This window comes from Diabrotica undecimpunctata, chromosome 3 (assembly GCF_040954645.1).
Source record: "Diabrotica undecimpunctata isolate CICGRU chromosome 3, icDiaUnde3, whole genome shotgun sequence".
NCBI lineage: Eukaryota > Metazoa > Arthropoda > Insecta > Coleoptera > Chrysomelidae > Diabrotica > Diabrotica undecimpunctata.
This window is the reverse complement of record NC_092805.1, coordinates 136,647,000-136,671,969: the sequence shown is the minus strand read 5'-3', so window position 1 is coordinate 136,671,969 and position 24,970 is coordinate 136,647,000. Positions and strand designations below refer to the sequence as shown.

The 24,970-nt window shown below is 31.9% G+C and overlaps 1 protein-coding gene across 4 annotated transcripts in view; it reads left to right on the top strand.

Annotated features, from left to right (window-relative positions):
- LOC140437463 (uncharacterized) overlaps positions 1 to 24,970 on the top strand; it is a 519,890-nt gene that overhangs the window by 109,509 nt on the left and 385,411 nt on the right. The window lies entirely within an intron of this gene.

Below are 24,970 nucleotides of genomic sequence, written 5' to 3'. Positions count from 1 at the left end.
GCTACAATCCTTAGTGGATTTTGGTCTACTTAACAATATTCTTATTATACCATGACCAGTACATTCCATGTCCATTGTCTGATGTTTTTGTCTTTTAGATATTCTTCTACAGCATTTATTCACCTTTTATACTGCATTCCTTAACTGACATTTCTTCTGAATGAACAAGAGTGTTTAGTTCTTTTGATTTCACAAATCTGATGATATTTGCGATCTGCATTAGTTCGTCGAACTCATGGTTTATTTTAATTATCCACAATTCCAAGATTCCATGTGTGGATTTTTTTATGTTTTTAGGAAAGACTTACGATTCAGTAGCCAGGAAAGACCAGGTAGGGAAAGCTAAAAATTAGTACTTCTTATTTAGGTTACGTTAGGTTTTTATGATCAACATGATCTAATTTTGTGCACTTCATATATTTTTTAATTTCTAAACCAAATTTGGAGGCTTCATTTCATTTTCAAGTGAGCACTTTGATCTGGATGGTTTGTATAGTATACCTATTTTGTTGTAGTTTTACAAATATTCTATTAGTGGCATGATTTTCTGAAATCAGTAAAATATCTATTTTATTTGTTGCCAAAAACAACTTTATTTCTTGCTGTTGTGAGTGTCTTGGGTAGTTCCACTTATTACTAGAGATTACATTCTTGTCCTGTTTTGGTGATGTTGTCCTGAACGTGCTGATTGTAAATTATTAACGTTCAAAGGATTAGTATTTACAGGATTGTTGTTTATGTGGTTTTTCAATATTTCTGTTTGGCTGCCTTGTATTTTGACTTTTTTGCAGACCAGATCTTTGTATACCATACAACTCTTGTAATTAGAAGGGTGATTTACATGACACAGACCACAGATAGCTGGCGTATGATTGGATTTTTTGCAAAGTATTGTGTCATGAGATTTACCAAATTTGACGCATTTAAATGGATTTGAATGCCTGTAATCTTTGCAGCGTGTACACTGAATTATGCTGTTATTTCTCCTAGGTGGTTTAATTCGAATTCTCGTGTATTTTAGGAATTCGATATCGACTATTTTTTTGTTGTTTTTATTTGTCTCAATAACTACGGAAAATAAAGGCAAAGGTCTTTAGTTTTTTTGTTATCGCTTTTTTAATACTCATCTATTGGAAAAGATTGATTTTTGTTTGAAGTTTGGACTTGTTGTGTCTGTTTCTTTACTACGTTTTTTTAGTAACTTCTTTGGTTGTTGTTTGGTTAAATTCCACTTGTGAATTTTAAAATCAAAGAAGAATTTTAGAATCAAAGAAGTCTCCTAGTCACGATCACATTATAACTACAATACTTAAAGAATTACTCACCAAATGGCAAAATTTTTTAACATGTAGTTTAACTATAATTCCGTTGTAAGGACCGGTCACTTCCCGACACATTGGAAACTAGCAGAAGTTATAGTCATCTCCAAGCCTGGGAAACCTCTGAATAGTGTCACCTCCTATAGACTTAGTCTGTTGTCAATTGCAGGAAAACTACTTGAAAAGCTCTAGCTCCTAAAATTAGAACCCATATCGAAAAATCTCCTGATAATATCAAATTATCAATTCGGTTTCTGACCACAACACGCAATTATCGATCAAATACATTAGAGTAAATACCTTGAAGACAAACTGTATTATTCTGCGGCATTTTTAGACATTTAACAGGCATTTTATGGATGTCTTTGTGATCAAAAGTTGTGCTAGCTATCTTAATTTTGTTCTCTGTAGCAAATTCTATTAACTTTTCCCGTTTTAATTTAATTCCTAATGTATACTTCACCCTCTGTTATTCTTCTATATTTCCTCTTTTCCGACTTTCGCATTTAAGTCACCAATGATTATCTATATATCGTATTTCTGTATATTTCCTATAAGGGTACTTAGCGAATCAGAATAATAAAGAAACCAGATGACTAAACAAAATTGCTATGTTTAAAAGCACCAATGGAACAATACCGTAAACACAATGGAAATATGAAGACAGTTTAGTAAATATCTCTGACTTTTTGCATTATTCAACACTTTAGGTTTCTTTATTCAAAAACTTAAAAATAAAGTTAGCACAGTCTTCGCTGGATGAGTCGATTTGTTTCTTCAAATGCTTTTCACATCTTTTGATAAAGATATAAAAATAAAATAAAATAGAAACTTGTGGAGAATTCCATTTAGGTAAGCCGATTTTGCATAGAGATAAAGGGAAAAATATTAACCATGATGTTAATATACATTAATAATTATCTTTTAGATTTTTTGTTAACAAACAACTAATTAACAAATAGAAAAATATATTTTCATGCTGAATAGACACAGTTTACCGTTATAGTTCTCAATTATCCATTCTCAAATTAATATATTTACATGTAAAGCTTCATAACATTAAACAACATCGGTAGGTAAGTAGCACAAAAATATATACCCACCTTGTTATAATAAATATTATTCTAATAGAATTTATTACCTACATAGTTACTCAGTCGAAAAGAAGAAAAACGCTCAGGTCTTAAATGCCACCAGTTACCTGTAGTGCAATCAAATTTTAATAGTGCGGTCTGATCGATAATAGTAAAATCATTGTAATGGTAAAATGTCAATGTTATACGTGACCACACACAAAATAAAAAAATCGGATTTCTTCTATCAAAAAGCAACGGTAGATTCAAGACGTGTTTTTGGCATTCGAAATTAATTCTTTTTTGGTTATTGATGATAGAATTGTGAAACGTAGTTATGATGTTTAAAATACGTATTTGGTATCATTATATAGATTATATTACAACTTTTCTGACATCTATCTACACAAATTACTTTCAGTAGGTACGAGATCTTTAACACGTAGAGATATTTTATATTTTTGTGAGTGGACGTTTGTATAACTTGACAAATGTCAAAGGTATGTACTACATCTTTTATGACAACTAAGTTATAAAATATTGCCAGTTTTATTGGTTTAAAGTGTAAAAAGTGGATTTGGGTGTTAGGAGCTACCTTTTATTTGTTTGTTATATACAGTACGTTGAGTTTTAAATTAGATATACACACTATAAATGGCAACACTGCGCGCCGTCGACTTTCCACGAACCTCCGTTGCCTCGTAGCCAATAATTTGTCATTATATAGTGGTTGTTGGTCATTATACAACAACATGCTTGTTTATTGCAAGGTTCAAATAATAAAATGGTTTTATGGAGGTAATTCTGGACAACAGTGTGTAGATTTATTTTCTGTGTCTTTTGAGGGGAGACTAATTCCTTGTATATAGTCAGTTCATAATATTGTTAAAATTTTTGAAAGTTGTTATTGCCTCAAAAATTGCAGAAAATGTCACGCTCAAGAAGTGTCACCAGAAAATGTGAGAAAATATACAAATCTGTGCAACAATCGAGGTAGATTCAATACGTTCAAGTACAAGCTTTGCTTGAAAAATAGATGTTAGCAATGTTACTGTAACGAAAGTATGGAAAAAGCACGGTTAAATATTCGAAAACGCAACAGCTTTATCCAGATGATTACTTTTGAAGAATGGAATTTTCTGAAACTCTAATAACGAAGGCTAATGATAAACCGAATTTCATTAAAAACATTTTATTTACCGATGAATCTTATGTTTCGTTAGTAGGGAGACACGATCCTTCCATTACGAGGTGTTGGTCGCCGGAAAACCAGCACAAAAGTGTTGTTTAGCGAACTTAACGTCCTCAAAAAGTTAACCTCTGGACTGGCATTTTAGGAGACCACATAGTAGGTTCATTTTTTATTGAGGACAACTTGAATAGTAGAGTATACCTCGACTTGTTACAAAATTATGTTCTTCCCGCTATTCTCAATCTTCCTGATGTTAATTTGGAGAATGTTTCGTTCCATTAAGACGGCTGTTCAGTACACAACGCTCGAATAGTTAAAGAGTACTTAAACAATACTTTCCCAATCGAGTTATCAGTGGAACAGGCGATATTAAGTGGCCTTAGCGATCTCCGGATCTTATACCCAAGGACTTTTTTTTGGTGACGTTTAAAAATCATCTACCTTTATCCTGAGGCTAGAGCCCAAAATTTGGATGAATTAAAAACCGAATAAGAGAAGTCTCCAATTCTGTCACTGCAGAAACCCTTACATCTGTCCGCAGAAGTTTTTCTGACACATTGGGATACTGTTCAGTCGTAGTAGGTCAAATATTTGAATCATTTATGTAGGGCATAAAGAGTTATTTCTTATTTGATCAGGAATTATTTTATATTTTTAATAAGAGAATGAGGAATTGTTCCTTCTTAAAGATCATCAGACATTTTGTTTTCTTAATGTTCAGTGAAAGTCTATATCTCTGACTTCTGTGGCTCTATTCATTAACTCCTGGAGGGCGAATGCCACCGTGTCATTCGCGTATCTGATGTTATTGATCCATTCTCCGTTAACTCGAATTCCGGCTTCAAAATTCTCTACTGCTTCTTAAAAGATTTCCTCAGAGTATATGTTGAATAGCAAGGGTGATAGTAAACATCCTTGTCGAACCCCACGTTTGATTGTAATATCGTCGGATTCTCCTGGCTCTGTACGGATAGACGATGTTTGATTCCAGTAAAGATTGCTAATAATCCTAAAATTACAGGTGTTTATTCCAATATTTGTTACTATCTCCATCAGCTTGTCGTATTTTACTGTATCGAATCACAGTGTATACACATCTCTACATCGTTGAAATAGCACTTGTATCCACGGCGTTCCGAAAATCAAACTGTGTACGGCTGATTAATCTATACATCCTTTGATATATGATTTTTAAAAATAACTTTAAAATGTGATTTATTAAACTGATGGTCCGGAAATCATTGCAGGATACGGATTTTGTTTTGTTTTGTAGAGCAATAAACGTTGATTTCAACCATGATCTTGGTATTAGTCTGTTTAAATAGATGTAGCTTAACTATGGCAGACCTATAGTTTTCGTTGGAAAATGTTAAGATTCTCTATCTTGTAAGTACAATATTGAACTGCAAAATTGGTTGCCTAACTATGGTGAAATTAATGTAGATCTTCGTTCGTTATAAAAAATTACGGCAATCTAATTTTTCAGGGGTGTAATTCATAAACGCTAAAAGTTGAGTTAGTACCTAGAGTCTCCGCTGGATGAGACGTAATATTAACATTGAGACCATTAAAGAAATCAAAAAGTTACATTTCCACACCAAAACCAAAATAAAAGTTTTACTAAAACTGGGTTGGTTGCTACCTCTGCTATCGTCATTATACTTTTGACTTTTTTCTATTTAACTTTATATACTATATTACTTTCATTGATTCTTCCCTTTTAAATACTGTTTTCATGCTCTATTTTGTTTTTATTTTATAAAAATATAAGGTTGTCAGTATCTATTAGTTCGTTTATTAATATTGGTACGGCCTTTCGTTATTCGAGTGAACAGATATTCCAACTAAATTCAATAATTATAATAATTGTCGTCTAGACTGGGCTCTTTCATTTTACGGTCAGAGAATTTTCATGCTTTGAAGACTTAAAATTATTGCTTCTAGGACAATAGACCTCAACAACAAGGTTACTGCTAAGGATCAAATTTTCTCATAATTGCATAAATTGTTAATTAGATACTAACTCTAGAGCACTAATAATTATCCACTATATGTAGTTATAATACAGGGAAACTAAACGATATCGCAAATAAGAGATTTAAATAGTTTATATATATATATATATATATATATATATATATATATATATATATATATATATATATATATATACATATATACATATATTTATATACATTTATATATTTATATTAATATATGTTCATTAAACCTAGAGCTAAGAATAATACTATTACAGGAATTAATATTAAACTCAATATTCTTCCGGGTTGAACTGCGTTGATTATCATTGCGCCAAGCTTTCGGCATCCTCTTCGATGTTCTCTTCAGTGCTCCCAAGGTCGTTGATCCTGCTGAGTTCTTCTTTTAATTTGGATATATTTATTTTTGGAATAATGGAATTAAAATTTTCTGTATTTTTATGTCTAGATATTATCTAGTATATCCTTTCCTTACCCACTGACGATCGTACTCGAGTATTTTCGCTATATATAGCCGACGTGTGCCATCCGGCTCTGTCAGCTTTCCAAAGTCAGAAGGTTTTTGTTCTATGCAGAGAGCAATACACTTATTTGATGAATCGTGGCATTTCAGTGAGATTATAAATATAGCTTCGGGACTAGTGGGTAGTCTGTTATAAATTTTTACCTCATCAACAACTATAGTGTAATAATACAGCAGCTGTCAATTAAATTATATTCTTGTCCACAACTTCAACATTTTATTTTATTGTTGTCGATCGAGAAGAAACGGTCACAGGGAATTAGAAACAATACGAAATTACAATTACATTCGAATTATCCATTGGTCGTTCAAGCCGGATTATTATATCAAATAAAAATCGAAAACAAACAAAAACATATCAGTTTAGACACAGTACCGTAAAAATTGCATAAATATGCATTAAAAAACACAAATATAAGAAAAAGTTAATAGATTAGAAACTATAAAAACTTATAGAGGATAAATGCTAATTTTTTTAAATCAGAGTTTAATAAATTTGTTAAAAAATGAAGATAAACTGATACATAAAAAGATAAATGAAGATAAAAAAATGAGAATCAACAAAATACTTGCCAAATATATCAGTTTTCAAAATAATTTACATTATTTAGCTTCATTTAAAGTAAAAAAAAAATAATTTGTGAATGCTGTTATATATAAAGCCGGGTCATTTTCGTTAGAGCTTTCCAGCGTTTTCCTTCTAGGATTTTGCAATACAATTTTTTACGTGATGAGGAGCAGCCAACAACCTATTCTTCGGGGGAACATTTTTTCGCTCTCGTCTGCCTTGCCCCTGCTTCCCACCGGGATTTGTTACCCCGATCTTTCACAGGGTCAGCTTCTCCACCCATTTTTACCCAAATATATTAGAGTCCGGACTGTCAATCAACGACGTTAAGTGAGTCATGTACTTGCCGCAGGCGCTTCGGAATTTTAGAAATAAGTTGTTTTTTTTCTAATCAAATGTACATCTTTGATAGTACGGTAATTAGTGTCAGTTCGTTTAATTTTGCTGAATGCCTTTTCATATATATTTTCCATTGCCTTCTTTCTTAACACTTTTATTTCTTTTCTGCGAGTTTAACAATGTTCCTAATAAACTTTCATGTTTGTGCATGTCATTATATTCAATTACACCGTTACAAATACTTAAGAGTTTTAACAAACGCTTTGCAGCCTTTTTCTATACACAGTCAATGTTGGATATTGCCAGCAAGCTTTATTTAAGTTTTACTTGTAATTGTCAATTACTAGCATATATTTGTCCTTTTTGCTTAACATTTCACTTACTTTAAATTTCTTCACAATATAAAATAATGTAATAAGCATAATTTGTACACAATTTCTACATAGAATAATAAAATATTATTGTAGCAAATATTTTTAATATCGTTTTTTGGCTGATACCAATAAAATTTTGAACTTTGCGGTCCTATTTGTATGTTTGAACGTCTCATACTTATGTATCTTCGTTTAAAGATGCCCTATAAACTACCTGAATAGCTCGATCTAAGTTAAACCATTGTTAATCTCACCACCTCAATTTATCTTCTAATTTGTTTGCATTTCCTGGGTTATAATTTAATAAAGACAAATTACCTCTGCTCCTGCTTTTAATTACTCACATAGTTAAGAGCCAACGGTTCCTGTTCTCACAATTCTACTAGTTTTATTTTGTTTCATTTTAGATGTTTTATGATAATGTAATATAATTGTTGAACTAGATATTTCCACAATCACTTGACGTAACGTTCTATAAATCTGCTTTCTGTCTTAAGCGATCAGAGATAAACAGATGCAGGTGAATAAATAATCGATGTTGCTGTAGTCTAGCTGTAAATTCTTGTATTAGTCAAGATTCTTTTTTAATTTAATAAAATCTGGATAAAAAGAAACCATGTTAAAATATAATAGTCCCGGTCTTATTTTGGAAGATTACGAGTATTTTAGTACTCTCTTAAGACACTCTTTTGTGAACTAACTGTACAGAGTCAAAACAAAAAGTTCGATGTTGTAGTAATATTTCAAAGAAAGAAACTGCACAGTGGAAATATTACGTACATACAAATAAATCATGTAGGATACCTATGAAAGAACAGAGAACTGCACCAGAGATATGGTCTATCATGCACGGTTCAATCTAGTGGTAGATGAAGTTATGATAAATTATGGAATAAACTTAAATGGTACAATATACAGGGTGTTTCAAAAAGGTATGTCATAAATTAAATCACGCTTTCCGGGGACAAAAATAAATTGATTGAATCCAACTTACCTTAGTACAAAAGTGTACACAAAAAAAATTACAGCCCTTTGAAGTTACAAAATAAAAATTGTTTTTTTGCATTATCTCCTAAACTACTTGACATTTTGTAATAAAAATGGACACGTTCCTTTCTTGTTCTGAAAGCATTTTTCATACAAAAGAAACAACAAAAGCTAAGCGCACAGAAAAATTTTAAGGGGGATGTGCAGCCCTAAATCCCCCCAAACTTTTGAGTACGTTCAAATCAAATGAATTTTATTATCATGAAATGAAATATTATTATGAAATCATTAGTTTAACACATTATTTTTAAAACTTTTGTGCCTCTTATCACTTTTTCGAAAAACTAGTTTTTTCCTAGTTAGCCATAAAATTACAATTAGTTTCTAGTTGGAACAGTTCCATTAATAATAGTCAATAATTTAAAGCTATCATTTATTGTGTGAATAAGATTAATATTAAAAATGTTGATATTACAATGGCCTACATATTTCAGGAAATGGCAGATATGCATTTAACTTTGGGTAAGTTGGATCAGATTAAATTATGATTTCGTCGTTTACAGAAAACGACGGGTTTGGAGGTGTTTGAAGAATCAGCTGCTTAAACCCTATCACTTAACAACGGTTCAAGAGTTATTGGTTGAAGATTATCCTAAAAGGATTGGATTTTGCGATTGGTTGTTAATGGAAAACACTCGAAATCTTAATTTTATTAGAAATATATTGTTTACCGACGAGGCTAAGTTCAGTAGAAATGGAATAACAAACCATCATAACGAGCACATTTGGGCCGACGAAAATCCTCACGCCAAAAAAACGACTCATCACCAAAGGACTTTCAAAGTTAATGTTTGGGCAGGAATTGTGGATAACAATCTAATAGGCCCAGTATTTCTTCCCAACAATAAAAATGGTGATAATTATTTGCAGTTCTTGGCAAACAATTTACAAGAGTATTTGGAAGAAGTGAATATTGCAATAAGGCAAAATATGTGGTTTCTACAAGATGGCGCTCCACCGCATTACAGTAATGAAGTCCGGGAATACCTTTGCAGGTAGTATCCTGGTCGGTGGATTGGAAGGGGTCGTGATGCACCTATTTCTTGGCCACCCAGAAGTTCAGGTCTTAACCCCATGGACTTTTGCTTTTGGGGGTTTATGAAAGAGAAAGTGTATTCTGTAACAATAGAGGACTAACAACAATTGAGGGTTAGAATAATTGAAGCTGCAAATCAATTTCGTCAGAAAAATATGATTTTTCAGCGCATTCGGTTTTCCTTATTAAAACGATACCGAATGTGTATTGAAGAAAATGGGGGTCATTTTGAACAATTATTGTAATATCATATTTATAGAGGTTATAGACATTTTTTGTACTTGTTAATTCATTTAAGCCATTTATTTAGTTGCACGTAATTTTTTAAAGGTTAATGAAAAGGGCAGTAACTCATTAAAAAATGTTTTTTGTAAAAAGTGATGAAGTAAAAAAATTTTAAAAATAATGTGTCAAACTAATGTTGCCACAAAATTCCTTTGATTTGAACGTACTCAAAAGTTTGGGGGGATTTAGGGCTGCACACCCTCCTTAAAATTTTTCTGTGCACTTAGATTTTGTTGTGTCTTTTTTATAAAAAATGCTTTCAGAACAAGAAAGTAACATGTCCATTTTTATTACAAAATGTCAAGTAGTTTAGGAGATAATGCAAAAAAGCAATTTTTATTTTGTAACTTCAAAATGCTGTAACTTTTTATGTGTACACTTTTGTACTAAGGTAAGTTGGATTCAATCAATTTATTTTTGTCCCCAGAATACGTGATTTAATTTATGACATACCTTTTTGAAACACCCTGTATAACCGTAGTATACAAATAATGGTATGTGCTGATGATAATCAAAAACGCCACAGAAAACATCGAACTTGTGATTAATACCCAGAAAACCAAATAAATGCCGGTTATCAACAAAATACCTTGGAGGTGCAAAATGAAGTTATAGAAACGGTGAAAGAATTTTGCTACTTACGGTCGCTGGTGGACTGCAAAAACAATACATAAAAAAAATAAGAAAAAAAATATCGGTGGCTAACTGCTGGTATTTTGGCCTAGGCCCTCAACTAAGAGCGAGAAGTGTGTCAAGAGCAACAAAGTGCAAACTTTGTAAAACAATAATATGCCCAGTGCTTACTTGCGGATCGAAAGCATGGACGATGTCGACGCGAGATCAAAGGTTTCTACGAATCTTTGAAAGAAAAGTATTAAAGACCGTATAATGATGAAGTTAATGAACAGGTGATTGTGATTCTCGAATAAAACTCGAAATTCGACTACGTTTATCAAAATGCTACGTTTGGTCGACTCTTCTATATGCAGTTGAAACGTGGACCCTAAAAACATCAACCGTAAATAAATTGGAGGCCTTTGAAATGTGGACCTACCGGAGAATGCTCAAAATTTCATGGACATCGCATACCTCAAACGAAGAAGTGCTGCATAGAATAGGCAAGAAAAGAGAACTTTTTAACACAGTAAAAGTTAGAAAAACATCATACCTAGGCCACATACTGAGAAATAATAAGTACCAATATGCCCAACTTATAGTGAAAGGAAAAATCGAGGGAAAGAGAGGCCTAGGAAGGAAAAGACTATCGTGGCTCAGAAACATCCGACAATGGACAGGGCTAAATTTTGAACAGCTAATAAGAACAGCTGAAGATAGAGAAGATTTTAAAATTGTAGTAGCCAACCTCCATTGAGGAGAGGGCACTTTAAGAAGAAGAATGAACAGGATCTATGAAGAAGGCGATATAATTATTTATGCGGATAGATGAAAGTGATCCTGCTAAAATAACTATATTGCATAGGCCGGTCGTACGAAGAAGAAGAAGCAACATAAACGTAGATATCTTGACGATTTGCAGGAAGATTTAAGGGAGATTGGAACGAGGGAATGGAGATAACGGGAGCTTAACAGGGAAGGATGAAAGAATTAACACCTAAAAAAAATATCTACCGCTGAAATACAATAGACAAATCAAATATTATACGCCTAGTTCCATATCAAATCTTGATCTTTTTAATATTCACAATTTTAACTTTAATTAATTAATATTAACTATGAAACTCAAATTTGGACTTACCTGCTTTATTAGGTGGACCACACCAATCATGTACAAATTTATCAAATGATTTATATTTAAAACAATTTTACTCCAGTAGACAGAGACAAAAATGCGACTGAACCTCTAAAAACCATACGAACAGGCTGAATTTTGCTGAGAATGTTAATTGTGGGACCCCAAAAAAGATGCAAAAAGTTAGTCACTCCTATCCCCGGGCTTTCTTCTAAAACCATCCTCGTAGAAGGAGAGGGGAGCCGAAAAACATCGATTTACCAAAAATCTGGACGCCGTACAAAAAAAAAATATTTTAAACAAGAAATGTAGATGAGATAATTATGAACAAAAATGTTTATTAGCACTTTTTGTGTAGAATAAAACGTTCTCTTAGAAAAAATGCTTAAATCTACCGGCGATTTTGAACTTCAGTTAGAGCAAAATCAATTTTTAAATGGAATTTATATCAACTCGACGGTAAAAATTCGATATCTTTTGATCAGAGTGTCTTCTCGACAAAAATCACAATGCGTTTTATAGGTGAAGAATGCGGCTTTCGTATGCAATTTTTGCATTTTGCAGCAAATGAAGTCGTTTCTATAAATAGATAAATGTTGCGCGATTTTTGCTAGTTTGTACGATTGCCATAAGATCAATAAAATTTATCATTTCTATTGACAGGTCACTATGTAATTTCATTGTTTCTATCGTTTGTACAGATTCTTGGTAAATCGACGTTTTCCGTTTTCCACACCTACCATGGTCGATTTTAATGGGAAGTGGCAAACTTTTTGAATCCTTTTTGGGGTCTCAAAATTAATATTTTCAGCAAAACTCAGCATGTTTGTCTCGTTTTTAGAGATTAAATCTCTGAGGACTGGACTATTTGTATATTAGAAAAAATATAAGTATTCCAAAAAAAAATCGTGTATATAATTGCAAAGTACATTTAACAAATATGTACTCCTTCTGTTTAATACATGACAATATGTTTAATCGTATCAACTGATTTTGTTTACAGGGTGTTTAAGGTATACATTAGGGCTATTCTGCCGTTGGGCTGTTTTGGTATCTTGGCAATTGTGTTGACTGACTATTTTTGTCGCTTTCTATTTTGACGAGTCATCTCAAAACATATATCTTCATAATATCCGCAAATTCATCATCATCATCATCAGTGGTGCTACAGCTCTAGTTGAGCCTTGACCTTCCCCAGTCTATTTCGCCAGTCGTTTCTGTTCATCGCCAACCGTTGCCAATTTGCCGCGCCGATTTTCCTTGCGTCCTCGTCCACACCGTCCCTCCATCTCAGTCGTGGTCTGCCTCTACTCCTATTTCCCACTGGGACCGATAATAGAGTTCGTCTGGGTGGGTAATTTTCATTTGCTCTTGACACATGTCCAGCCCATCTAAGCCTACCTATTTTTATGAAGGATATTACATCTCTACCATTTACTATTTTTTTATACTTCTCGTACAATTCGAAATTATATCGCCTTCTCCAAATACCATTCTCACAGAATGCGCCCATTATTCTTCTTAGTATCTTCCTTTCGAAGACGAGCAGACGATTTGCGTCTGTTTTGGAGATGGTCCATGTTTCTGACCCATATGTCAGCACTGGTAGGATGAGTGTTCTATATATTATTAGTTTGGTTTTCTGGCTTAAATTTCTGTTTTTTAGCTGCTTGCTTAGTCCAAAATAACATTTGTTTGCTAGCAGTACCCTCCGTTTTACTTCTTCAGATGTGTCATTATCGTTTGTTATGAGAGAACCCAAATATGTAAACTTATTTACTACCTCAAAATTATATTGGTCTATACTGAAGTTTTCTTCGGCGTTTCTATCTCTATCTCTGTTATTTGGAATAGATGCTAACATTTTGGATTTTTCCTCGTTTATTTTAAGGCCCATATTTTGTGCGGCTGTCAAGAAGGTGGAAGTCATCTCTTTAAGTCCTCGTGTAGTACGTGCGATCAAATCCAGATCGTCAGCGTAAGCCATAATCTGCGTTGATTTATTAAAGATTGTTCCCCTATTGTGTAACTCGGCATCTCTTATAGTCTTTTCTAACGCTATATTAAAGAGAAGGCACACCAGCGCGTCTCCCTGCCGTAACCCTGCATATGTTTCAAACGCTTGTGACATATCGCCTTGTATTTGCACTCTGCAGATCACTTTACTCATAGTTGTTTTTGCGAGCCTTATTAATTTATGGGGAATGTTAAGTTCATTCATAGCTTCGTATAATTTACCTCTTAGGACGCTATCATACGCTGACTTAAAGTCCACAAAGAGATGGAACGTGTCAATATTAAATTCATTGGTTTTTTCTAAGATTTGACGTAGCACAAAAATCTGGTCAATTGTTGACCTACCTGGCCTAAAACCGCTTTGATACCCACCAAGGATTTCTTCCACGTACGTATTTAAACGGCTGTACAGGGTGCTGGAGAATATTTTGTACATTGTATTCAGAAGAGTTATACCCCTATAATTTTTACATTCCAACAAATCTCCCTTTTTGTGCAGTGGACATATGATTCCAGTGCACCATTCCTCTGGCATTTGTTCTTCTTCCCAGACTTTGACTATTATGTTGTGAATTTGGTGCATAATGCTGTTACCTCCATGTTTGATGAGCTCTGCGGGGATACAATCCACTCCTGGGGACTTGCTATTTTTGAGTCGTGTGATTGCGTCTTTCACTTCAAATATTGAAGGAGGTTCTACGCGAGTGTTATTTCTTGGTTTTTGGGGTGACGCATCATTTTCCACTTCGGTACCAAGTAGTTCTTTGAAGTGCTCAACCCATCTGCTTTGTACTGCGTCAGCGGTACTGACTATATGTCCATTTTTGTCTCTACACAGCATCAGCCGTGGTTTAAATTCTTTTCTTGTCTTATTTCGGATATTATAGAACTTTCTAGTTTCATTTTGCCCCTTTAATGATTGAAGCTCTTGCAGAGCTGTAAAAGATACTTTTTAAAAGTATCTAGATACTTTTAAGATACTTGAGTCAAAAAGTATCTTAAGATACTAAGTATCTAAGATACTTTTTTGTGAAAGTATCTAAAGATACAAAATACCGGAAAAGTATTTAGAGTAAAAATATCTTAGATACTTTCAAGTATCTAAGATACTTTTGAGTATCTAAGATACTTTTAAGTATCTAAGATACTTTTAAGTATGTAAGATACTTTTATGTATCAAAGATACTTAGATGCTTTTCTAGTATCTAAGATACTTAGATACTTTTGTAGTAACTAAGATACTTTTAGGGTATAATATAAAGGTACTCGGTACTCTACTACTCTACAGTAGATTGTCGATACTTTTGTTTTAAAAACATCATTTTAACCCTTTAAATTATCATACAATTTTAGTTTAAGCCAGCAGGTACTTTGAAATGTTATACTTTGGGCTTTGGGGTAGATAAGAAATAAAAGACGTTAAGTTATTACAAACTAATAACTATGTATTGAAAACAAAAATCCAACATTAAATTTTCAAAACAATATAAAATAAAAATAAATTCGTGTGTTAAAAACAGCATAAGATGCATTATGCATTAAAAACAGAACATTCAACATAATTAAATTTTTAAACACAATAGGATAGGATATAAAAAATAGTAACATTTTGGTAGCTAATAACTAGTTAGTATAACCACTAGCTTTTAGTAAAACTAAATTTTCAAAGGTATGATCAGACAAGGCATGACGTCGGGGTGAATTAATAAAAGTTACAAAAGAAAACATTCTTTCAACAGCTGCAGAAGAAGGTAATGGCGTATTGAACTTTTATTACAACAATATTATAGAACAATATTAAATAATTGTTCTATAATATTATATTTTTTTAACATTCGTATGTTGGTTTCAGAATCGGCCAAATATTGTAATAGTTGCAGCTCAGCTTGTCGTTTATAATCTAAATCAGTATAGCCAGTGTTTTCGTTTTGCGTTTGAAGATCGGAGTATTCGGAGTTAATATCAAATTCAAAGAAGTCGTTTTGCATTTTGTTACTTTTCATTACAGTAGTAATGTTATTTGTACTTACATCAAATTGTTTTAATTGTTCCTCATTTTCCTTCATAATTTTTATAGCTTCTGTAATTACCAAATCCTTAATTTCACTAAGGTCATTTTCGATATTCCTGATTCCTCGAAATGCAGTAAGCCAACGTGTTTTAAATAAAGGATTAGTAACTGCAGCAATGATTGCAGATTGGTTAGTCAACTAATAAGTTTTTCAAATGTGGAGTTTAAAGATACTGTTAGAGCGTTCAAAATAGATTCGACATATTTAAACTTATTGGTTTTAAGCTTTTCAATTTTAACAAACAAGCTTACGATTGATGGTAGAAGGAAACCATAGTACATATTTTGTTCGCCTTGAAGAATGTCAAGTGTCAAAGCAAACGGTTTTAGTATTTAGCATAATTCTGCTAAATAATTTAGATCAGTATCTCTGAGCCGATCTTGTTTTGCAAAATTTAATTTTTCGTATAGAGATTCCAGTTTTTCTTTAGACTTAAGGATCTGGTTCAGAGCATCGAACATGGAATTCCAACCAGTCACACCCTTGTAACTTAAAGTATGTCCTAATACTTTTTTTATCACTTCAGCTGATTTAGGACGACCTGCTTTTTTCCATATATGATTACACCTAGCTATTGCTTGTTCATGTTTTGATCTCAGAGAACTGGTTGAATTAATTATTTTCGTAATATATCAGTAGTTGTTATTAGGGCAAGTGTATGACTTGAACAACGTACGTGCAAGTATGATCAAATTATTGTCACTTAAATTATTTGGAAGGAGATAATTTTCGTTTTCAAATATGTAAGGAATATCCTCTTCATCCTCCAAAATATCTTCCTGATCTTCGTCAGTGATGTCGATATCATCTGTTGGCACTTGTTGTTGATGTTCACCGTCGTCACCAGTGTAGTGTAAAACATTATTGATACCAAAAACACCAAACCAAATGCTTTGACAAAATTTGAGCCGTTGTCAGTAATTGTTGCTAACACTTTATTTGGATGTAGATTATAAGCAGTATGTATGTCTTCTAATAGTTCAGCTATACGGTCGTGGGTATAAATTTAAACAAATAAACATTTTATTTAAATTTAAAATAGGTTATAAAAAGCAAAGAAAGGAACTTACCTTTTCTAATGCACTAATATTTTTCCTTTAGCGAGTACGAACGGCAAAGGCAAACTAACTTAACGCTGTAAAGGATAAACGGATAATGCTGCGGGCCGTCGGGCGGGATGCAAAGAACAATACACATCGTCTCTTCCGCTACGGCCGGCGCGACAGATCAAAGCTTGTCGGATCATGAAAATATCTATTTCTCAGGTCCTGAGTAAGTATCTAAGATACTTTTTTGTATCTAAGATACTTTTTTGTATCTAAGATACTTTTAGTATCTAAAGATACTTTTAAAGACAAAAGATACTAGATACTTTTAAGAAGTATCTAAAGTAAAAGTAACTTTTAAATGAACCAAAAAGTATCTTAAATAAAAGTATCTAAGATACTTTTAGTATCTTAGATACTTTTTTTATCTTTTTACTAAAGATACTTTCAGCTCTGAGCTCTTGCATAATCTGGTTTTCAAAGGTCCGCTTTTTCCTTCGATGTATGCGTTTTTCCTCCTTCCTAAGATCTTTGTACATTTGCTCCTTATCCCGTGTTCTTCTTTGTTGCATAAGTTTATATGCATAATTTTTTCTTTTAGTGATATCTTCACATTCATCGTCGAACCAACTGTTGCGTGGAGTGGATTCTTCTGGTCCTAGGACGTTGTTTGCCGCTTCCTTAATTGTTCTTCTACATCCGCAAATTCAATAAAACATAAATTATCACGAAAGTTTAAACTAAATAAATTAACACAAATCCCAATGTCATAAAATAACTATATTAATGAACGAGATTTTGTAAAACAAAAAGCAATAAATCATGGCTAATTTAATAGATAAAATATATCAAATTATTACACAAACAACTTTTCAAAGTTCGTACTTCTAGATTAGTAACCAGAACCTAAACCAATTTGTTTCATTACAGCCAAAATGTGACAACAAATATGAAAGATTAACTAGTTACTACAAAGTTGTTTGACGTTTCGATCTCCAAGTTGCAAATCGTTCTCAAAATACAACTTAAACAAATTCTTTAGTTTTGCTACTGTAAAAGAAATTTTTTTAATAGTTTCACTTTATCTATTTTACTCATAATTACAATGCATCATCAAAGTTGAATTCAGTAATATTTTATTCAGTGTTTTTGAGATGCATTCTTGGGACGACGTATTGGTGGATAGTTTATTGATTATATGAAATCAACTTTAACGTCTATAGAAAACACATATCAGAAAAATAATGATACAATTTCACAGTAAAATTCTCTTGTTGGTAATTTCATTGTAATTAGGAAAAACTACGGAAAAAACTCATGATACCATCCCGACTCAGTCATAAGTTAATTTCAGTCAGAGATTTAGTTTACTCTTAATATCAATCTTTCATAAATATATTATTTTAAATCATAGATTATATTAATAAATTAATATAATAATAATATGTATAAAATAATAAATTAAATAAATATATTATTTATATGTTCTTAATTTACTAATGTTGGTGTTTTCTTTTTAATGCCTTCTTTAATTAACAAAATCCTACTATTTATTACTCAGGAATCTCTTTGACTTTTTACCATCCGTTTTCTTTAAATCTATAGGTGAATCTTTTCATATAAGTTTATGTTCATGGTCTCATGCGTGCTTAAATGTTTGAGATCTATCAAATTATCTATTCTTGATGTTGGATAGAAGTTCAATATAATAGTTTATTGACTAGAATTAAACCAATAGGAACCAAATACGAAAAAAACGGGACATCTACTTTTGTTTAAACAAAAGTTTGTAAAACTGGATAATATATAAAAATATTATCATCATTATCGGTGTTACTGTTCAAGTTAAGCCTCGATTTTCTTTAGTTTATTCCCCCATTCAGCCCTATCCTTTCCAGTTTGATACCAGTTGGCAACAGGGATCTTGCTGGCAACTTCATCCATACCATCGCTCCATCGTGACTTTGGTCTACTTTTTCATCTAGTTCACTCGGGTTTAGTCAATAGTATACATCTTGCACGGTAGCTTTAACTTTCTCTTGGTAGATCCTCTGTCCATAGCAGATATCTAATTTTTATTACAGTAATAATATGTATTTGGCGTTAGCTGTTTCTTAGCTGTACTTAATGTATAGCTCAAAGTTACATCAACGACGCCAAGTACCCTTTTTATTTACTGGGTCTAATATTTTTCCGAGGACTTTTCTCTTGAATAATAATAGATTTTTATCTGCGTTAGAAAGCAGCCATGTCTCACAACCGTACTTTTGAACTGAAACTATTAAGGTTTTGCATATCATGATCTTTGTTTTGATTGTTCAACAGTATCTTCTAAGTTAATTTGAGGAACGCTGATGCACTCCCCTGACTAAATCCTTGCTTGGTGCTAAATTGTTTAGAGTAGCCATATTGCATTTTTACTATACATGTAACTTTTGACCACTAATTACAATAACAAGATAACAAACGATTTCAATCGTACAAACATGGGGAATCTATAAACTAAGCATACTGGAGCACAAGAGATAATTCTAACGTAAGATTGATGCCGCAGGGATAACTCACATTGAAAAAATATTAATTATACAATAAAATATACGTGTGTTATTGTATAATACAATTTACAACATTAAGATTTCTTTATTTCTTCTCCTTTACAACGTTAAGATTTCTTTTCAATTATCACAGCATTAAGATTTTACGCATTTAAAATAATGTCGATATAAATCACTAAGTTAACAAAAACAAGTATATCTTTGTATGAACAAGTTAAGACAAACAATTCTGTCCTTTTAAATATCTTCACTGTAAGATTATAGCAGATATTTTAAAACACCACTTGATAAATGGTAATTTACAACGTAAAAACTGATTGCATTAGTTTTCCCTCTCTTTCTTGTTTAATTACATCTTCCTCTCTTCCTCCAATTTGGTAGTATACACCGCATTTTCAATTTTAGCAGCCCGTTTCTGTGCTGCTTTTCTTAATTTTTTATATCAAATCTATAGATTCGCATTAGTATAAGTATTAATATTTATACTGTTTTTCGGAGATATCCTAACATGTTTTTTTTCATCACTTTTTGTTATAGTTCAGCTCTCTAAACCATATGTTGGGCGATTGGGCGTGTTATTGTGTTGTAGAGTTTTACCTTTGTATTTCTGGATGTAATTTAGGATTTAAGAATGTGTAATTGGGAAAGAAAAACTATCAGAACTAACATCAAACGAATCAAACTAAATCGCTTAATCCAACGAATCTGATCATAGAGATACTCCGAGGAAGAACGGAATAGTTTTACCAATTTATAAAACGGCGGATCACAGCTGATACAACAGACAACAATTGTGTTTCATAAGATCTTAAAGTAATTACGAATACCAGAGGAATTCAAAACGAGCATTATGATAAAAGCTATTTAAGAAATAAAATACAAAGAAATAAACCTGCTACGTACCACTCTGAAACTTGGGCGAGATGTTAGAACGAGTTATAAGAAAAAATACCAAATAGGAATCAAAAAATAAAGATAAGATCCTAATAATCAAGCAAAACGATCTACAAGTAATGTGAGGAAAAAACGAAAATTTTACTAGTATTAAAAGAACCACTAAGTTTTAAACTTGGAATAAAATAAAAATCATTTAAGCATGAAAAGAGGAAAAAAAATCAGAGAGAATAGCCTTATTGATACAATATGTAGAAACAAATACCTGACAATAGTAACAAAAATCTGTTGTTTATTATTTTTGGTGCAACTTTTTATACCACATTATCAAATTTGGTTTTACATAGAAAAGTAAAACCGAGATATTTTTTCCTTCTGAAACTACTGTTATATATTAACTACTACTACTCGTAATAGATCTTTTCACCATTTTTACATTTACAACAAAGGAAAAGGTTATATCCTTGACATAATTCACTCTCATAGTTTATCGTGATGGGAATATATCGAATGATTATTGCTTATAATTAAATAAAATTATTGGTAAACTGTATAAGAATTTGTAAGGATTTTCATTTTATGGAAAGTAAATATTAAAATCAGGTAGTATACACCTTGTCCTATCATACTATCAGATATATAATAAATATTTAGTCCAGCGAAATATGCAAAATTTATCCGTGTTCAGGACGTCGGAATAGCCAGGTATTTGACTAGTTTTTTTGTTAATATATTCCTATACATATATTTAGAAATCCAATATATTTTCTGCAAAAACTTCTGCGTTGTTCTTTAACTATTAACAGTTTAGCGCACAAGACGTGTTCGAAAGAAAAAATTACGGGGGATACTGGGTCCATCAGTAAAAATAACAACTGACGAATTAGATATAATAAAGAAAAATTCGAACAATATAGAGAACCAACTCTTGCGCAATACAGCAGGCTGCCGTGAATACGGTGGGTAGGACAGTAGGAAAAAGACCTGTTGGAAGATAAGAAGAGAGATAAGAGGACGGGTAGATGAGGATTCCAAAAATCTCTTAAAACACGTTCATGGAAAAGAACAGTAGAAGATCTAGATTTTTCTAGAAGTTTATTGAAGGAGGCCAAGATCCGACTTACGCTATAGTGCCATTGTGACTAGATTATAAACACTCGCTTCTCAATTGTTTGAATAATTTTTTAGACCATTTATATTAGTGTAATTCGATGTGCAATGATAAATAGGACAAATGTGACAAATATATATTGCGTGTGCATTCCATATCAATATTAATTTCAGTACTATTTATTTTGGCAAATATTGTATATACATAATTTTTTTTTTCTTAATATAAAACAAGATTTACTATTTTTGTTGGGAATAAGTCACAATTTTACTTTAAAATTAATTTTGACAATTTGATTTCTACTTCGGAAATCGTTTTTTTCTTCTTCTTCTTTTTCCTCTTTATAAGCAATTCTACTTGTTCATTGGTGGATTAATACCTCTATGGAAGGTTGTCACTCCATATTTTGCGTGGTCGTTCGATACTTCTTTTACCGACTGGCGACTTACCTCTTGCTATTTTGACGACACGGGTGTTTCCCATTCTACTTATGTGGTTATTCCATTCTTTTTTTCTATTTTGTATCCATTCATTTATAAACTGTACGTTACATTTTCCTCTGTCTTCACTTCTCTTTCGATCTCTCAGCGTATTGCATTGTGGCTGTGTCGGGTTTTGTTTTGTGAGGCATATGTCATTATTGGTCTTACACAGGCTTTATAAATTCTTGACTTCATCTCAGTGTTAATGTGTTTGTTTTGCCATATAGTGTTATTAAGGCATCCTGCCTGTCTATTTGCTTTTTGTGCTTGATCTGTGACTTCTTTGTCCAGGGCTTCATTTCTAGACAGTGTAATTTCCAGGTTTTTTATTTCCATTACTTGTTCAATACTGATGCCATCAATTTCTATTTTATGTCTGGTTGGTTCTTTGCTGACTCTTGTTTGAGTTTTCTGAGATGAGATTGTCATATTAAATTCTTTTGCTCTTATGTTAAATCTGTGGACCAGTCTTTGCAGACTATCTTCATCTTGGGCTATCAATGCGTCGTCTGCGTAACAGGGTATTTTTATTTATTTGTTTCCCATTCTGTATCCTCTTCCTTTGTTAATGCTTTTGATGATTTTATCCATGATCCAAATTGAAGAGCATGGGGCTCAATGAATCCCCTTGTCTTATTCCGCTGCCTATTCTGACTTCCATTTGTTGTTTTGGTAGATGTTTTCGATAGTTTTTATAATATTTAGGGGAACTTTTGTATCATACAGAAGATGGATTACATCTTTGAGTCTCACTTTCTTTAGGCCAATCAGACACAAAAATGCCATATTACACGATTTCTCAGTCATTTGCTTTATTTTATAACGAATATTGCATATGTACACGATCTTCCACTACGAAAACTGTGTTGCTCATCTGCTAAACTTATCCTCTGATTTATTAGCTTTTTTTAAAATTTTAGTTGTAAGTTTAACGTAGTATTTAACAAGTTTATACCTCTATAGTTTTCTAGCTGTTTTTTATCTCCTCTTTTGAATAGTGGAATTAGTTCACTAGTTCTCCATTCTTCCGGTATTTTATTGTGTTCTATAATTTTAATAATCAATGTTGTTAATTGTTCTGTCATTGCTGCTTTACAATATTTCAGTAATTCGTTTGGTATTCCGTCTTTACCTGCTGCTTTTTTGTTCTTTAGGTTTTCAAGTATCTTCCGAACTTCCTGTAAATTTTTATTAAGTTCTTCATTTGTGGTAATTTCTGGTGTTTCCGGTTCTAGCGTCGTTTATTCTTTCTCTGCATAGAGCTTTTTTAGGTAGTCAATCCACGTATCCTTTTCTATGTGTTTTCGTTTTCTTAGTTCCTTTACCTTCGTTCTTTAACCTCTTATGAAGCGCCATATTTCTTTTTGCAGACTGTTAAAATCATGTTCCATTTCTTTCGAAAAGCATTCCTAGTGATCATTTTTTATTTTTCTTACAAGCATGTGTTTCGTTTCTAATTATCTTGTAATAATTATGGTATGCCTCTTGTGTTTTGGTTGACATGTATTTCAGGTAAGCTTTTTTCTGCTCTTTACATTTTTCCTTCACTTCTGTACAAAACCATGGAGTTCTTTGCCTTGGGAATGATTTATTTTTATTTATATTTCTTTCACCAAGAACTTCCTTGGCCGAGGCTAAGATATACTTAATGTTTGCCCAGTTTTCTTCGACTCCATGACTTTCTATGATATATGTGTTCCTCCTTTTTTTTGAGAACGCAATTCGTTCTCAAAATAAAAAAACATTAATAAATTAAACAAATTTTGTTTTTTGTTACTTGGTAAAAAATTATTCTAATCATTTAATTTTATCTGACTCATTCATATTGACAATTCAGACATATATACATTTTAAAGTAGATGATTTTAAAATGATATTGTCAATATTTTTGAGTTTCGTTCCTGGCAGGACTTTATTGGAAGATGCTTCATTCTATTACATGAAATTAACTTAAGAATACCCGTCAGAAAAATTATAGAATCTAATTTATACTATAAAAAACTATATGCAATGATGACAGTAAAATTCCCCGCTTAGTGGTCCAATAGTAAATCATGAGGAAAAAACCAGGAGAAAAACCTTATGATACTATCCCGATAATAAAAATAGTAAATTGCATTTAATGCCACAAGAAAGATATTTCTTATTTCAAATAAATTAAGAGAAATTTGGATAGCAGGTTATTAGATATATGTGATTTAAAAATTAAAAGTCTGCGTGTGTTATTTAAATTATTCTCAAGTTGATATTTAAAATGTCCATAGGTGAATAGGTCTAGAGATAAATATGTGAGAAACTACTACTTTAATTAATATTGAGTAATCAAGAAATCAAATAAGGAAATAATGTTAATTGATCCTAGCTAACAAGGAATCGGTTGTATCTTCTGTGAATAGAAGTTTTCTTATTACCATTAATAGAGGACATTATCCGATCGGATTGAATATTTTCTTTACTGGAAAACGTAAGGAACACTTGTTTCTTTTATTTTAATTTATATATTATTAATTAATAATAGAATAAAAGAAGATAACATTGGACCGGACGAAATTCATGAAAATTAATATGAAAAAAGTCAAATTGTACAGTAGGAGAACAAATACCAAACATTTATCTTACAGGAGTGTTACATAGAGTTAGCGAAGTTGGATAAATTTCAAATAAAATGAGGTGTCTTTTTGGATGTACAAAAATATTAATTATTTTATATATATTAATTATTATTAGTTATTTTTAACAATTTACTAATTATAATGCTGTGTAACTACTTAGTCAAACCGTGAAAATGTAGAAGAGAATAATAATACAAGGATACCTAAAAAATAGAAATATTTAAAAATTAGTTTTGACCTGTATTCGTTATGAGGTATCTAGTGCAGAAATATAGGAGTAAGAATAAATTTTTGTAGTCAGCAGTAAATAAAAATGCAGTTATTCCTGAGTATGTGAGAATTATGAAAGATGGCTCATGCCAAACCAATATTTATTCTTGTTAAAGTTATATAAAATAACAGAGATGTGCTGGTCATATGTAAAAAAAACAAAGAGTAAATATATTAGTTATACGGAATTAATAAAATGTAACGAACTGGATAGTGGGTCTGTGTCTGTATGACGGAAAAATTCAAATAAAACTGTCAGCTAGTGTTTAATGAGAAAGACTGCTTTAAAATCAATTCTAGCAAAACTATGAAATAAAAGAAGTAACAGGAAAGAAGAATTAAAAACAGAGACTGCCAAAACCACAGAAGAGACAGAAGAGATGCTTGAAATTAGATTATTATTCTT